Genomic DNA, 15,722 nt, shown 5'->3' with positions numbered 1-15,722 from the left:
AAAAGGGGGAGAGGGAGAACAGAATAAAAACAGTTTTTCATAAAGTGGATGTTTAAACCTGCATCTATTTATGACAAACTAATGTATATATTATATCTTAAACAAATTAAAAAAAAAAACTTTTAATCTCAGATTTATCAAAAAATGATAGTTTTTTGGCGTTATGACGGATTGTTTAAGTACTTGTATTGGCACATAATTCTGCTAACATTATTCACTGTATATATATTGACCCGATATAAATTTAAGACCTTTGTTTGAGCTATTAAATTTGAAATATTTGCACCTCAATCATTTTTATACTCCTGGACAACATGATACATATTTAAGATATATTGAATATACGTAATATTTGAGATGTGGGGGGGGGAGATTTTCTATTAAGATGCCTGCCCCTGCCTTGCCGTTCCCTTGCCTTGTCTAACCCTGCCTTACTGATCCATCTTCCTGTTTCCTTGCCTGCCTTTGCTTACCCTTCCTATGCCTTTTCTGGTACCTGCCTACTATGCCCTTGCCTGTGCCTCTTATGCCTTGCCTACCCCTGGCTTGCTAATTCCTCTTCCTATTTCCTTGCCTGCCTTTGTCGTGCCCTTTCCTTGCCGTGCTTAATGCCTTTGCCTTGGCAACCTCTCCGCAACACTTTCTATATTGATTTTAGCAGTGTTCACAATGATGAGTTCAGCATGGAAATTGATCTATAGCTAGCTATCAACATTATCAACAAAGTGTTTTTCACAGCTATGTAATGCAAGAATGTATAAAGTTGTCATCATTAAAAGATTCTTCCATATCACTGTCATCATCGAATCAGTGTCAGTTACACAGTGATACTCACTCAAACCTTTCTATGGTCGCCGCCATGACAGTTTGATGTCACAAACATGGCTTTTAAGTGCAGCTTCGGAATTAATTTTTCTTAGGTTCTATTCGTTTATTTTAAAGTTTGTGCTACTTCGAACCTGTACTACTTAAGTAGTTTGTTTACACGAAATCAAGTAGCACACGGACGCCATAAATGCCCGGAAGCGTAGGCACCCATATTCTTCGGCAACGTCGAGCCACAAAAGGAGATAATTGAATAAAAATCTTCTAAAAAATTACTTACTTATCTTTTTTTCTTTAATTTGGCTGGTCTACCAAAAATTTAAATTTTTATTTCATTGTCCTATTTTTACAATCTGCTTTAACAAAAAAATCGAGACGGAAATTTATCGTCTGTGGTCATATTACCGTAATGTGGTCATATTACCGTAATATTGTATTATATTTTATGATATCTATTGTGTTGACGTGTTTTATAAAAAAAAGTATATAATAAACCTTAGGGGTGAATAAAATAAATAAAATAGTGAAAAAAAACAACAATCGATCTGCTAGTCTTCGTAAATTTGTGTTTACATGTATGTATAATATGTATTATTATTTATTCCGTTTTTAAACACTGAAGATTTATATTTATATATGTTTTCACAACAAGGTAGTATAGCGGTAGTACAACGTAGTAACGTCTGATTTTGACAAGTCGACAGGTAGCAAAAGCGCGATTTCACCAAAGCCAGCTTTCCTTGTACATACAATCGTGTTCCTCGTTAAATGCCTCTAGGCTATTTTTAGTTTTGTGTGTATATGATAAATATTTTATTAAGCTATTTAGCACATAGCTATTTCAAGAATTGTACTGTAACAAGAATCTTACTGTTTCTTTGCTGCTCCCTGCCGTGCCTTTACCCTGCATGCCTGTTTAGGGGTGAAATAGCGACATATTGTGCTCACGGGATTTTAGATGAGCGTTGCGCCTGTGGGTGCCTTATTAAGGGCTGGGAAAAACAATTACCTTGCACCGACCACTACCAGGTAATCATCAGTATATGATATATATAGCTATATTGAAAATAATAGTTAATCTTATCGTAGAGAGGGGAGAGTTGCATACAGTCACCACTGTCCTTTATAGAGTACAAAATACCATGTTTTTGCACTCTATAAATCTCTGTTTACTTAGTTTGGGGTGTCTTTTGTTAGGCGTGGTGGATGTTCTACTTTGTAATTAACTGAAATCGAGGAGATTTTTTTAAAAAATCGGACATTTACATCTTAATATTTTCCATGATACTAAATTAATATGATACATAGCTTAGACACATGCTTTTATTTATAAGAAACTAGTCTATAAGAAACCTTAGGAAGAGCAAGTCAAATTTTAAGAAATGTGAGCAGGCTGAGAAAATCTCCAACATTAAGAAACTTTTATACATCTAACAGAAAAAGGGGGAGAGGGAGAACAGAATAAAAACAGTTTTTCATAAAGTGGATGTTTAAACCTGCATCTATTTATGACAAACTAATGTATATATTATATCTTAAACAAATTAAAAAAAAAAACTTTTAATCTCAGATTTATCAAAAAATGATAGTTTTTTGGCGTTATGACGGATTGTTTAAGTACTTGTATTGGCACATAATTCTGCTAACATTATTCACTGTATATATATTGACCCGATATAAATTTAAGACCTTTGTTTGAGCTATTAAATTTGAAATATTTGCACCTCAATCATTTTTATACTCCTGGACAACATGATACATATTTAAGATATATTGAATATACGTAATATTTGAGATGTGGGGGGGGGAGATTTTCTATTAAGATGCCTGCCCCTGCCTTGCCGTTCCCTTGCCTTGTCTAACCCTGCCTTACTGATCCATCTTCCTGTTTCCTTGCCTGCCTTTGCTTACCCTTCCTATGCCTTTTCTGGTACCTGCCTACTATGCCCTTGCCTGTGCCTCTTATGCCTTGCCTACCCCTGGCTTGCTAATTCCTCTTCCTATTTCCTTGCCTGCCTTTGTCGTGCCCTTTCCTTGCCGTGCTTAATGCCTTTGCCTTGGCAACCTCTCCGCAACACTTTCTATATTGATTTTAGCAGTGTTCACAATGATGAGTTCAGCATGGAAATTGATCTATAGCTAGCTATCAACATTATCAACAAAGTGTTTTTCACAGCTATGTAATGCAAGAATGTATAAAGTTGTCATCATTAAAAGATTCTTCCATATCACTGTCATCATCGAATCAGTGTCAGTTACACAGTGATACTCACTCAAACCTTTCTATGGTCGCCGCCATGACAGTTTGATGTCACAAACATGGCTTTTAAGTGCAGCTTCGGAATTAATTTTTCTTAGGTTCTATTCGTTTATTTTAAAGTTTGTGCTACTTCGAACCTGTACTACTTAAGTAGTTTGTTTACACGAAATCAAGTAGCACACGGACGCCATAAATGCCCGGAAGCGTAGGCACCCATATTCTTCGGCAACGTCGAGCCACAAAAGGAGATAATTGAATAAAAATCTTCTAAAAAATTACTTACTTATCTTTTTTTCTTTAATTTGGCTGGTCTACCAAAAATTTAAATTTTTATTTCATTGTCCTATTTTTACAATCTGCTTTAACAAAAAAATCGAGACGGAAATTTATCGTCTGTGGTCATATTACCGTAATGTGGTCATATTACCGTAATATTGTATTATATTTTATGATATCTATTGTGTTGACGTGTTTTATAAAAAAAAGTATATAATAAACCTTAGGGGTGAATAAAATAAATAAAATAGTGAAAAAAAACAACAATCGATCTGCTAGTCTTCGTAAATTTGTGTTTACATGTATGTATAATATGTATTATTATTTATTCCGTTTTTAAACACTGAAGATTTATATTTATATATGTTTTCACAACAAGGTAGTATAGCGGTAGTACAACGTAGTAACGTCTGATTTTGACAAGTCGACAGGTAGCAAAAGCGCGATTTCACCAAAGCCAGCTTTCCTTGTACATACAATCGTGTTCCCTGTTAAATGCCTCTAGGCTATTTTTAGTTTTGTGTGTATATGATAAATATTTTATTAAGCTATTTAGCACATAGCTATTTCAAGAATTGTATCTGTAACAAGAATCTTACTGTTTCTTTGCTGCTCCCTGCCGTGCCTTTACCCTGCATGCTTGTTTAGGGGTGAAATAGCGACATATTGTGCTCACGGGATTTTAGATGAGCGTTGCGTCTGTGGGTGCCTTATTAAGGGCTGGGAAAAACAATTACCTTGCACCGACCACTACCAGGTAATTATCAGTATATAATATATATATAGCTATATTGAAAATAATAGTTAATCTTATCGTAGAGAGGGGAGAGTTTCATACAGTCACCACTGTCATTTATAGAGTACAAAATACCATGTTTTTGCACTCTATAAATCTCTGTTTACTTAGTTTGGGGTGTCGTTTGTTAGGCGTGGTGGATGTTCTACTTTATTATTAACTGAAATCGAGGAGATTTTTTTAAAAAATCGGACATTTACATCTTAATATTTTCCATGATACTAAATTAATATGATACATAGCTTAGATACATGCTTTTATTTATAAGAAACTAGTCTATAAGAAACCTTAGGAAGAGCAAGTCAAATTTTAAGAAATGTGAGCAGGCTGAGAAAATCTCCAACATTAAGAAACTTTTATACATCTAACAGAAAAAGGGGGAGAGGGAGAACAGAATAAAAACAGTTTTTCATAAAGTGGATGTTTAAACCTGCATCTATTTATGACAAACTAATGTATATATTATATCTTAAACAAATTAAAAAAAAAAACTTTTAATCTCAGATTTATCAAAAAATGATAGTTTTTTGGCGTTATGACGGATTGTTTAAGTACTTGTATTGGCACATAATTCTGCTAACATTATTCACTGTATATATATTGACCCGATATAAATTTAAGACCTTTGTTTGAGCTATTAAATTTGAAATATTTGCACCTCAATCATTTTTATACTCCTGGACAACATGATACATATTTAAGATATATTGAATATACGTAATATTTGAGATGTGGGGGGGGGGGGGGGGGAGATTTTCTATTAAGATGCCTGCCCCTGCCTTGCCGTTCCCTTGCCTTGTCTAACCCTGCCTTACTGATCCCTCTTCCTGTTTCCTTGCCTGCCTTTGCTTACCCTTCCTATGCCTTTTCTGGTGCCTGCCTACTATGCCCTTGCCTGTGCCTCTTATGCCTTGCCTACCCCTGGCTTGCTAATTCCTCTTCCTATTTCCTTGCCTGCCTTTGTCGTGCCCTTTCCTTGCCGTGCTTAATGCCTTTGCCTTGGCAACCTCTCCGCAACACTTTCTATAATGATTTTAGCAGTGTTCACAATGATGAGTTCAGCATGGAAATTGATCTATAGCTAGCTATCAACATTATCAACAAAGTGTTTTTCACAGCTATGTAATGCAAGAATGTATAAAGTTGTCATCATTAAAAGATTCTTCCATATCACTGTCATCATCGAATCAGTGTCAGTTACACAGTGATACTCACTCAAACCTTTCTATGGTCGCCGCCATGACAGTTTGATGTCACAAACCTGGCTTTTAAGTGCAGCTTCGGAATTAATTTTTCTTAGGTTCTATTCGTTTATTTTAAAGTTTGTGCTACTTCGAACCTGTACTACTTAAGTAGTTTGTTTACACGAAATCAAGTAGCACACGAAACGCAAGATTTCTCTCAGCAAAAAAATCTTTTTTATTCATGCCTGGCGGACTAAGAGCCGCCCCTTATGGGGCGGCAATAATGAGGAAATGGTCTCCGCTACACTCCGTTCGCTGAGGCTCACTACGCTTTGCTCCGCAAAAACCTGGGTTTGCTTTTAACTTTCGGCGTGGCTAAAGAACCGGTACCGGCTCTTTCACTAAAGAACCGGTAAACGTTTAGCCGGCTCTTTAACTAAAGAACCGGTAAATTTTTAGCCGGCCCTTTAACTAAAGAACCGGTAAATTTTTAGGTCACGTGATTCATCTAGACCACCAAAATGGCTCTCATTGCGGAAGGTTCTTTCGAGGAACTACAACAAAAAATTAGCTTGTATAAGCAGAGAAATTTTACTGAATTGTGGATCAGGGATTGTAGAGCCATTAAAGCAGCTCAGGGAAGGGTTAAAAAGAATTAAATCCTAATTTGAAATATTACGAGTTAAAGTATGCATGTGTTGACGGAGGAAGGTTGTTCAAATTTCGTGGGTCAGGATTGCAAGCTTCATCGTGAGTATTTTTTTATTTATGCTTTTTTGTGGGAAGATTCTCCTAAATTGTCAGCTCATTTATTTTGTAATGTTTTCCATAGAACTATGCAACAAGGATGCCCCTTTACCATAGCTGTAACAGTATCTAAGGATGGAAAACACTTGCAAGTAAATCCTGTCAGTGAGGTAAGTATGCCTTCAATGCACATCTACTTGTTCAAATTGTTACATTTTTCTTGGTTAATCTTTGCCTTCAACAATTATAAGATGTTCATCTGCAGTAAAAGGTCTTTAATTTTCGCCCCTTTTCGCGAAAATTTCTACCCGGTAAGAAATTTAACCTGAAATTCGCAAAAGTTATTTTCGCAAAATATCAACTTTTTCTAAAAATAGCGAAAGTTTGGCCTGAAACTTCATTTAGATGACTTCTAAGTACTTAGAGAGTTTAGGTACGAAGTTTAAATCTGTGACGTTGCAATTGACCATTTGGTTACTTTAATGGGATAAATTTTCGCGGAGATTAAATTTCGTGCATTTCGCGGATTTGGGTGCTATACGCAAAAATATGTCCCTTCGAAAATTTGGAATCAGGCCAGCCATGAAAATTTGTCCCCGCGAAAATTTTGAAAAATGGCTCGATCGAAAATATTAAATTTTAGTTTTTCTTTGTTTTCAAAGTCCCTGAGGCTTTCTTTTTTGTAGGCATAATTTTTCAACCGAGTACTGAAGATGAAAAGATAAGAGAAAATTGACAAAGGTTTCGAATCAGTTGACCCTTTCAAGGATATCGATCCTTTGCTTCCAGCCTCACGGATGAACAATTGAAAGTTCCTTACATCCCCCACGAAGTGAAATAGTAGTAGTCGATGTTACGGATGAAAAATCAGCTTTTTTGAATTCAATCGTTATTCTACCCATAGTTGATATGTTCTACCTGACCTTATAGTTGTGTTGAAAGAGCTTTGAACTAAAATCCAAAACTACATTTTGTCTCGGTCGGTGTAGAAATGACAGGTGTAACGAGGGTCGATGAGACAATTCAAAAATTGCTATTATGTCCTCGTCCGCAAAATTAATTCCCGCAAAAAATTATAACATCCCTCATCCGCGAAAATAGGTTCCCGCGAAATTCCAAAATTTTGCGGAAAAGCACAACCGCAAAATTTAATCCCCACGAAAATTTATCCCATTAAAGTAGTTAGTTACGAGTTGAAAACACATTCTCCTCGCAGGCGAGATAGTAAAAAGAAAAAAAAAAAGTAAAAATAGTTACCAAGATGAGATACTCCCGTGTCGGTGCTCAAAGAGGCAAAAATTTCCATTCTTGTAGGACACATTTGCGTTTTAATACAAGCTCACGAGCTTGTAAAAAATATCTGAAGTAAAATTACTCTGGAATATTTCTATGCAGAATTGGCGATGCGAGGGGTCACAAAAAGCTGCACGCAAACAATTCGCCATCTATCTGTAAAGAGACTGATTGCCATCCGAGCAAAAGAGAACACTAATCCTCCTCTGTCGTACAAATTTAGTGCATCCCAATTTAGTAATTCTTAGCATACAGTAGCATAAAGCTTCTAAAGGCTCCAGTATGGCCTATTACTGCCTGATAAAGGCCCTATACGAAAATCACGTGCTTCTGCGCGACAAAATCACGTGGTCCTGCGCGAAGAAAATCACGTAGTTCTGCGCGGCTAAAAGATATCAGTGGTTCTTGATTCTTCATATGTTGAGTGATTAAAAATATTGTGTCACATATGCAGTGCTTGGAGTGATATATCCTTTAAAAGCACAATGTCCTTACCAAAGCTTTTCTACAACTTCGGCAAATAAAAACACAATGTTATTAGCCAAAGCTAAAACAGTGATCCACCATACTATATTTTGCAGGATGTAAAGTACTCAAAAGATTAATTTCAGATCAAACACAGGTGATACACGTCACTTCTTTAGAAGGAGAGCTTCACACAGGTATGTTTGTTACACAGCCAGCAGAGTCGTGTTTCAAGAAGCATGGCATATAACTTTTGCATTCGGTTTAAATAGAAAAAACGTTAAATAGAAAAAAGGTTTATCAGTTAAAACAGTCACCCAGGAGTTTTTTTTCGCAGAATAAGTTCTTGTAAAACTGTAATGAATACTCAATCAAGCAGTTATTACAGGTATATTAATGATGTGGATCAACCAGTAAAGCCCTTTTGAGAAATGTGATTTTCAAAAAGAAACTTCCCCAGAACTTTAATTGAAATAAAAACACAAGGGCTAAAACCCTGTTATATACTCACTGAGACAGTCTGTGAGTCTACATATTTAATTGCGTGTGCAAAATTAACATTGAGCGATGCACATTCAATACTACTTACTTATCTGGGCGGATCGCTTGGTACAGGTACCGTATTCTCTCTATTTAACGCCCACTCTCTATTAAACGCCCCTCTCCAATAAACGCCCACACTAAAACATCAAAAACCGTATAAAACGCTCCCTTTCTATTTAACGCCCCTCTTTATTTATTTGGACTAAGTGTGTAAACATTTAGTATATTTATATATATTTCTAGTGTTAAGTAGACAGTTACAAAAGTTTCAAACCAAGAAAAGCAAGGAAACATTCTGTAGTTGATTTCTTTTTGATGTTTTAGCTCCAGCGTAATAAATTTTTGTTTTCGCTTGTACAGTTTTTCACCTAATACCACTTTTGCAATATGTGTAAAGGGCCTGATACACTTGTACAATATCACCGAAATATACCTTATAATATCAATATAATTTCTTAAAATATGTTTAAAATACATAATTTTTTATAATATAGCTATAATATGTATAATTTCAACACCTGGCATGAGCGTCATAACCTCATAATTTGCTGCATGGCTATAATATTTAAATAAAATCAAACGAGTTTGATTTTAAGGATATGGTAACCCCCTGAGACACATACTCAGTATATTTAAAATATCCCCTCTGCTCGCTATATTAACCCTAGCAAATATATATATTCTGAAAGCCGAATAAATTATCTCTAGAATGATGATAAAATATTTTCATAAAAAAAATCCATAAAGTAGAAAAAAATTATATACAAAAATTCACCCTTCCAGTTCATTTTGTCGAACACTCCCCTCAGTAAAGTTTTTGTTCGTTGAAAAAAATATCATTGCGAAGCTCTTATTCAGCTCTAAAAAACTTTGCTTTTTTACTCAAAACAACACGTAGCCCCAAAAATATAGCATATTTTACAATAGCTGTTTTATGACAGATTTATCTATTTTTAAGCATGATAGATCAATAACTCGACATTTCCTCACCTTCTGCGTTAAAAAAGCAAAGTTTTGAAGCCAAAGATATAATTATCGCAACAAACTTGTTTTTGTACAATTTCGACAAGATGGAGGGGAGTGTTCGACAAAAATATATACCGTTACGACTGAAAATTGTATTTCGAGAAAAAGCAAATCAAAGACCTTTGCTTTTACCTGCAAGAATCATGGTTACACCCACTTAAACATTATGAATAATTAATAATCCATGAATAAAACAAGTATCAGGAAATTATGCCAAAGAATCAAAACTAAAAAATTAAAAAATTTTGTTTTAAAAAATGACCCTGAAGGGGGTTACCGTATCCTTATTAACATTGTTGGTGATCTGGTTTCTATTGTCTTTTGTTAGTGTGACAATAGATCTATTATATGCTATATTGTTATGGCAACAATGTTATGAAATTAAATAAAATTATAACGATATTATAACAAATTGTAAGTATATTGTAGAAAAATTATAACTGTATTATAGAATATATTTAATGATATTATATCCTATTGTATTCTGGCCTTAACAAACTTACTTAGCGGGTACAACAAGTCCGATCAAGTGACTTTGTTAAATGAACTACCAGATCCTCGATGAGTGGACCATTTTGCAACGAACTCCGATATTGAAAAGGCAAATGTTGAATTCAACATAATAGATCAAGACGAGGAAGATTTTTTTAAATAATTTTCCTAAGAAAATAAAATCTATTACTTAAAACTTTTAATTGTTTTTAATAAACACCCACGCTGTTATTAACGCCTCTCTCCAATTAACGCCCACCCTAAATACGGTATATATGTCTGCCACGCATCCGGTAAAGCGCCCTAGAAAGAATACTTTCAAACAACTTCAAGCTCACCTCCCCATTAAATATACAAGAGCCTCTAGGTTTTTATACCAATAAGCTTTTGTGTTCAAAAGATTAATTGTGAGTAAAAATATAGTTCGAGCACACCTTAGCTAGCTACATTTAAATATTTAAAAATCTCTATAAAAAAACTTTGTCTGTCTGTCAAAAATACAACCTCGTTTTCAGGGTCTCGGCCCCTGAGCGGTTAGCAAATTTATCTAAAAGCAAAATGCACTGGGAAATGAAGTTAACAACAATTGGTTGCTTCAGCGAGGTACATTCACTTTTAGACAGCCATTTAGCTAACTATATGTTTAACGGCTGCCTAAAAAGTGAATATTCTGACTCTTACATTCAAGACTAAATGCATAAGAAATGAGAATCATAAAAAGCAATCTTATTGAAAATAGTTTTTTCAAGTTTGGTGGCTAGCTAAGTATTGTATTAAAATAATTATCTTAACATGTAGACACAAACAAAAACTTGGTCAAGAGAGACTTTTTCCGGAATGTACCAACTTAACTATCTCCAAAATGGCCGTCATCATAGTAGCTTACGTTTTTTTTTTAGAAAATCAAGCTTATTTTTTGGTTTAATAAACTCGCAGAAGAATGATTGCTATGTGTCATACCGACATTGCAGTAAACGTGACGTGTATAGTACTAAATTACAAAATCTTTTACCAAATCGTCCTGTATTTGCAATTAAATAAATGACCAGCTGCTCCATTCAATTACAAGATAATAAAATGATCCAAGAAACGTTACCAACTATACTACAGCCTTCTTTTAAAAAAGATATGTCAATTTCATTCGCGATTGATGTATGTTATATCTATTGAAAAGCGAAAAACGCACGAAAAAACGATGCTAAGTTAAAAGTCATTAACATTCAGCCGTTTGATTGGATGATGCATTAATGTCAATTTGTCATGCTTAACTCACAACCATTCCATGACAAATCATTCCGTCTTGCAACAATCGCATTCTTTTTGCACAGCAAGAAAAAATAAGTCTGGAATGAATATGTCTGGAAACAGCATTAATTGTTTGGTAATTCTTACTTTATGCATTGAATAATAACTCATAAATTTGTTGTTCCTCTTTGTACATTGTACAAAAAGGTAATTACGCTCCAACAAATTTTTTTGGGAAATAAAGTGCGTAGTAAATCAGATACCTTTTAAAGATTAATTTTAAGATTAAAAAACTGAACTAGAGAGAGATGTTTGTGCTTATCATAATTCTTTATTATATCAAACAGACACATACAAGGTAAGCAGGTAACATTCTCTTTCCAGCTCTTTTTATGTATTATATTGTACTGTGTTATATGATTTGTATTGTATATATTTATTTTGTCTTTCATTATTTCCCCCAATGTTCTTTTCTGTATCCATGTAGAAGGGTGTGGCAATTAATTCAGTTTCCCATATCATAGTTTTTTAAGATGTTAAATACTCCCCTTTTATATTGAACTTGTAAGCGAACTTCCTCAAACAAAAATGGATATACGCCCGAATACACGATTTATGTATTGCAGTAGGAAAGAATTGTTTTTGTTAATCCTAAAAATACTGAGATTTTAGAGGCCTTTAAATCTGGGGAGGGGGTGGATTCTGCTCAATCCCCTGACGATATGCAAAAAGAGACAACAAGCCAGGATCGAGGTTGCATAAATATAATATGAAACTAGTCGTTAAGTCCGTGGGTTGGTAATTGCAAATAATTGAGGCGTAAATCTGTTTATGCTGTTGATTTACACAATTGCAAACAAATTCCAACAACAGATTATTTATTTAGTGCGTCAAGAATAAGAGGAACAAAAAAGAAGTTTCATGTCTACAAGTCAATAAACTTTTTTTTAATGATAAATACCTCAAACTATCTTTATTTTAGAAAGTCTTCCTTTCTTCGCCTTTTTTACGTTGTGTCCTGTCGAGAAAGTAAGTTTTAGTACTTCCAATGACATTCTTAATAGTAGATGTTACAACCCGAAAACCATTATTTTTCTGCAATTTAGCTAAACCTTAAAAGCTGGCATAGATTTGTCCATCCTACCACCTTCATACCCTCATCCAATGAGATGAAGTTACAAAGAGTCTGTTCTGGCACACCACCATCCCTCACAGACCAAACGTTTTACAATTTCCAGAAACAAAACACAATATAAACAACTTAAAATAGTACCTTGTAGCCATTTTTAAAAGCCTAATGTTAAACCGTTTACCAACTATATCCCAATTTCAGTCCTTGGCACTGGAAGAAACGAGTGAAACAAGATCTTGATGACGAAGTAGCCAGAGAAATCATTAAGTCAATGCCAATTGGAACATCAGTCGATTGGTGCTTTAAAATGATTGTAATCGCTAAGAAAAATAGGCTCCACGTTAAGTTGTGGATTTTTAAAAACTAAAAAGCCAATGCTCTCAAGAAACTCACCAACTGTCCATCTCCATTAGATGCTACTTCTTATGTACTTGCCGACACCCTGAAGACTGTCTTTGATGCTGTTGAAGGCTATCATTCTATACCATTAAACAGTCATTGACAACATTCACAACAGTCAATGGGATTGCTACAGATATCGCCATCTTCGCAAATCAGGTGGCCTAGTGGTTATGGTTAGCTTCGTAATCACAAGGTATGTGGTTTGGTTCACAGCGGAGGACGTGTTTGACACATCTATCCATGCCATGTCAGACAAATCGGGTAGGCAAAGCCGATGTTTACCTAATGTATACATTTAGAATACAATAATATTATTAAGTTTTGCCTATAAATTTTAATGTTTCTTCTTTGTACACGCTCAAATTTAAAATTTGTCTTATAGCTCAAATTCACAATTGTAGGTTTGTATACTTGTCACGCTGGTGGTGACATTACAAGACATGGATATGCACGTGATTATGACAGCTTGATAGTAGGAAACACGATAAAACGTTGCTAATAATTACTCAGATATATCAATAAAACAAGGGAAGTTCTGGAATATAATTATGAAAGAGATATTTCTAATGTTGACATTGTTTTGACTAGCACATTACAAGTGACGAAATAATTTCATGGCTCGTCAGCAAATTGAATTTTCAATTATATCCTGTTGTTATACTTACAAATTATGAATGTCTTTTTTATTTTTTAAATTTTGCATTTGGAGTGTTGTTGTTGTTGTTTTTCAGGTAGAGAGAAACGTCATTTTGATACTAGGAAGTTTCTTTCGAAATACACCCACCTGAATTTGATAAAATGAAATAAAAATTGTCGCAGGAAAGTAATTTTCACAGTGACAAAACAAAAACTTTGCAGAAAAGACAAAAAAAAAAATCTTCTGATTTTTTTATGCCGCTAGGATTGAATTTCCAAGTGGAATGAATTTAAGCATTAGGATTGGCTAATACAATTTTTTGCTGACAAAATGAATAATGACGGCGCAAGTCACTTTTGCTTTCTTTGCAGTGATCCTAAGCTACGAACTAGGTAGCCTTCGGCTGTTTTATATTTGCGTCGATAACGTATTGACATCATTTTTATGTAAGTGCATGAATCAATCTCTTCCATAATCTGTTTCATAATCTCTTGCACACATTAACAACTCTATAAAATTAGTCCAGAATCTGCTAAAGCTGTTTGAAATAAACTTAGATTCTTTTAGGGGAAAAAAACGACCAAAAAATGCCACAATACATTTTTCGGCTATACTTTTTTATTTTTGTATTTTTATATATTTACCAAATGGATTTTCTAATCTCATGTAGTGATGCAAAAAAGCTTCCTGAATTAATACATTTTCGGCATGTAAAGCTATTCTCCTTTATAGACGAATAGAATTTCTCGGCAACTTTGTTTACAACTAAAAAATAAAAAAAATAGTTACTTCACTAAAAATATTTTGTTGTGAAGTGAAATCATGGCAGGAAGTAATAAGGACAGATATACGAAAGATGGATCTGAGTGTTGATTTTTGTTTAAATGGTATTTTGCTTGGTTTGTTTTGTTCCAAAGAAGATTCTTGTAATATTCAGCGTATTAAACTTTTATGGTTGTAAGAATAATCTAACTGACAGTGTTTAGATACATTTATACTTCACACATCCTAAACAGCTAATTATGTACCCCAATCATGCAATCATTTACAGAATACAAAAACTTTGATAATTATCCATAAAATATGTGATAAATCCATCGCAGCATGGCTTGTTCTTTAAAACTATCAAACATTGTTTTTGTTTTTCCTAAGTTTTCCTTTATTTTACTTTTCTTAAGGCTCGTAAAATGTGTAAACACGTGAGCATAAAAAAATGAATTCCATATATTTTCTTTGCACTGTACAATAACATGCATATCTAACGTAACATGTGTTTACGTTTTAAACAGGAAATATCAAGCAAAGCCTGTATCGTCATTAGCAATCTAACGAGTACATATATAGCATTTTGTGAAGATTCAAACAGATAAAGAATTTATGCGAAGTTTCGCAGGCTTCACATACAATTTCACGAACTTTAAAGTCTAAATATCATGACTTATAGAGTCCAGCTGAGTTATTTATTTATATGTTATTTCATCCTGGCGATAATGAACTATATAGAATGTTGCCCCTTCTTTCAGTCGTGTACCGACGATGTTTTTTGTAGTCCATGTTTATGTGAGAATGTTGGATTTGGAAGGATCTGTCTACCATCTCCTTCCACGTCAGAAGGAATCGAAATACTTTATGAAGGATTGAAATTAGGGAACAGTACCAAAGAAATGCTTCTTATAACAGCGCGCTATTACTACTGGCTCGCAACCTTGGTGTGAAGTTAAAGGCAAGTTGGCCAAAAATACTGGAAACTGTATGTCGGCAAAAACAGAATCGTTTTAGGAGTAACAAAGTATGTATTGAGAAAATATATTTATATTTACATTAAATGTAAAGATGTTGTTAATAAAATTTAAGTTTTTGAAAACTCGTTTACGATGTTTGAAAAGCTGTTGTAGAATACGGGTTTACAATTCTTTGTTGATTTAAAAAAAAGGAGACTAAGGGAACTAACGTAAGGAACCCCCCCTCCTCCATCTGCCGATGTTGCAGCCACAAGAGGAGTTTAACGACTGTCCTTGATCACCAAAAACAAAGCTACGGCTTTGAAATTGGAGTTCGGGGTGTTTGTCTTAATAGTTTTGCGAAGGGTTGTAAATAATTTTTGTCACAAATTGTCAAATTTAGACACAAGCACTTCTTAAATATTACACCCTTCTCTCTCCCCACCCCTTTGCCAGGGTGCGTAGTTTTTAACATTTCCTGAAGTTAATCTTTTGAAAAAGTTGGAAAAGCCAAGTTCTTTATTATGGTTTAAGACTTGAAATCCAACTTGTAATCTATTTTATAACAATTTCTTGACTGTCTTTGTGAGAAGAAATACCGTCAAAAGAACTTTGTTTTTAATATCTACAAAATGGCTTCCTTCCTTACCGCGTGTTATTATTGCGATGTGATTGAGA

The sequence above is a fragment of the Hydractinia symbiolongicarpus genome, chromosome 3 (assembly GCF_029227915.1).
Source record: "Hydractinia symbiolongicarpus strain clone_291-10 chromosome 3, HSymV2.1, whole genome shotgun sequence".
NCBI lineage: Eukaryota > Metazoa > Cnidaria > Hydrozoa > Anthoathecata > Hydractiniidae > Hydractinia > Hydractinia symbiolongicarpus.
Note: the sequence above shows the minus strand (reverse complement) of the source record.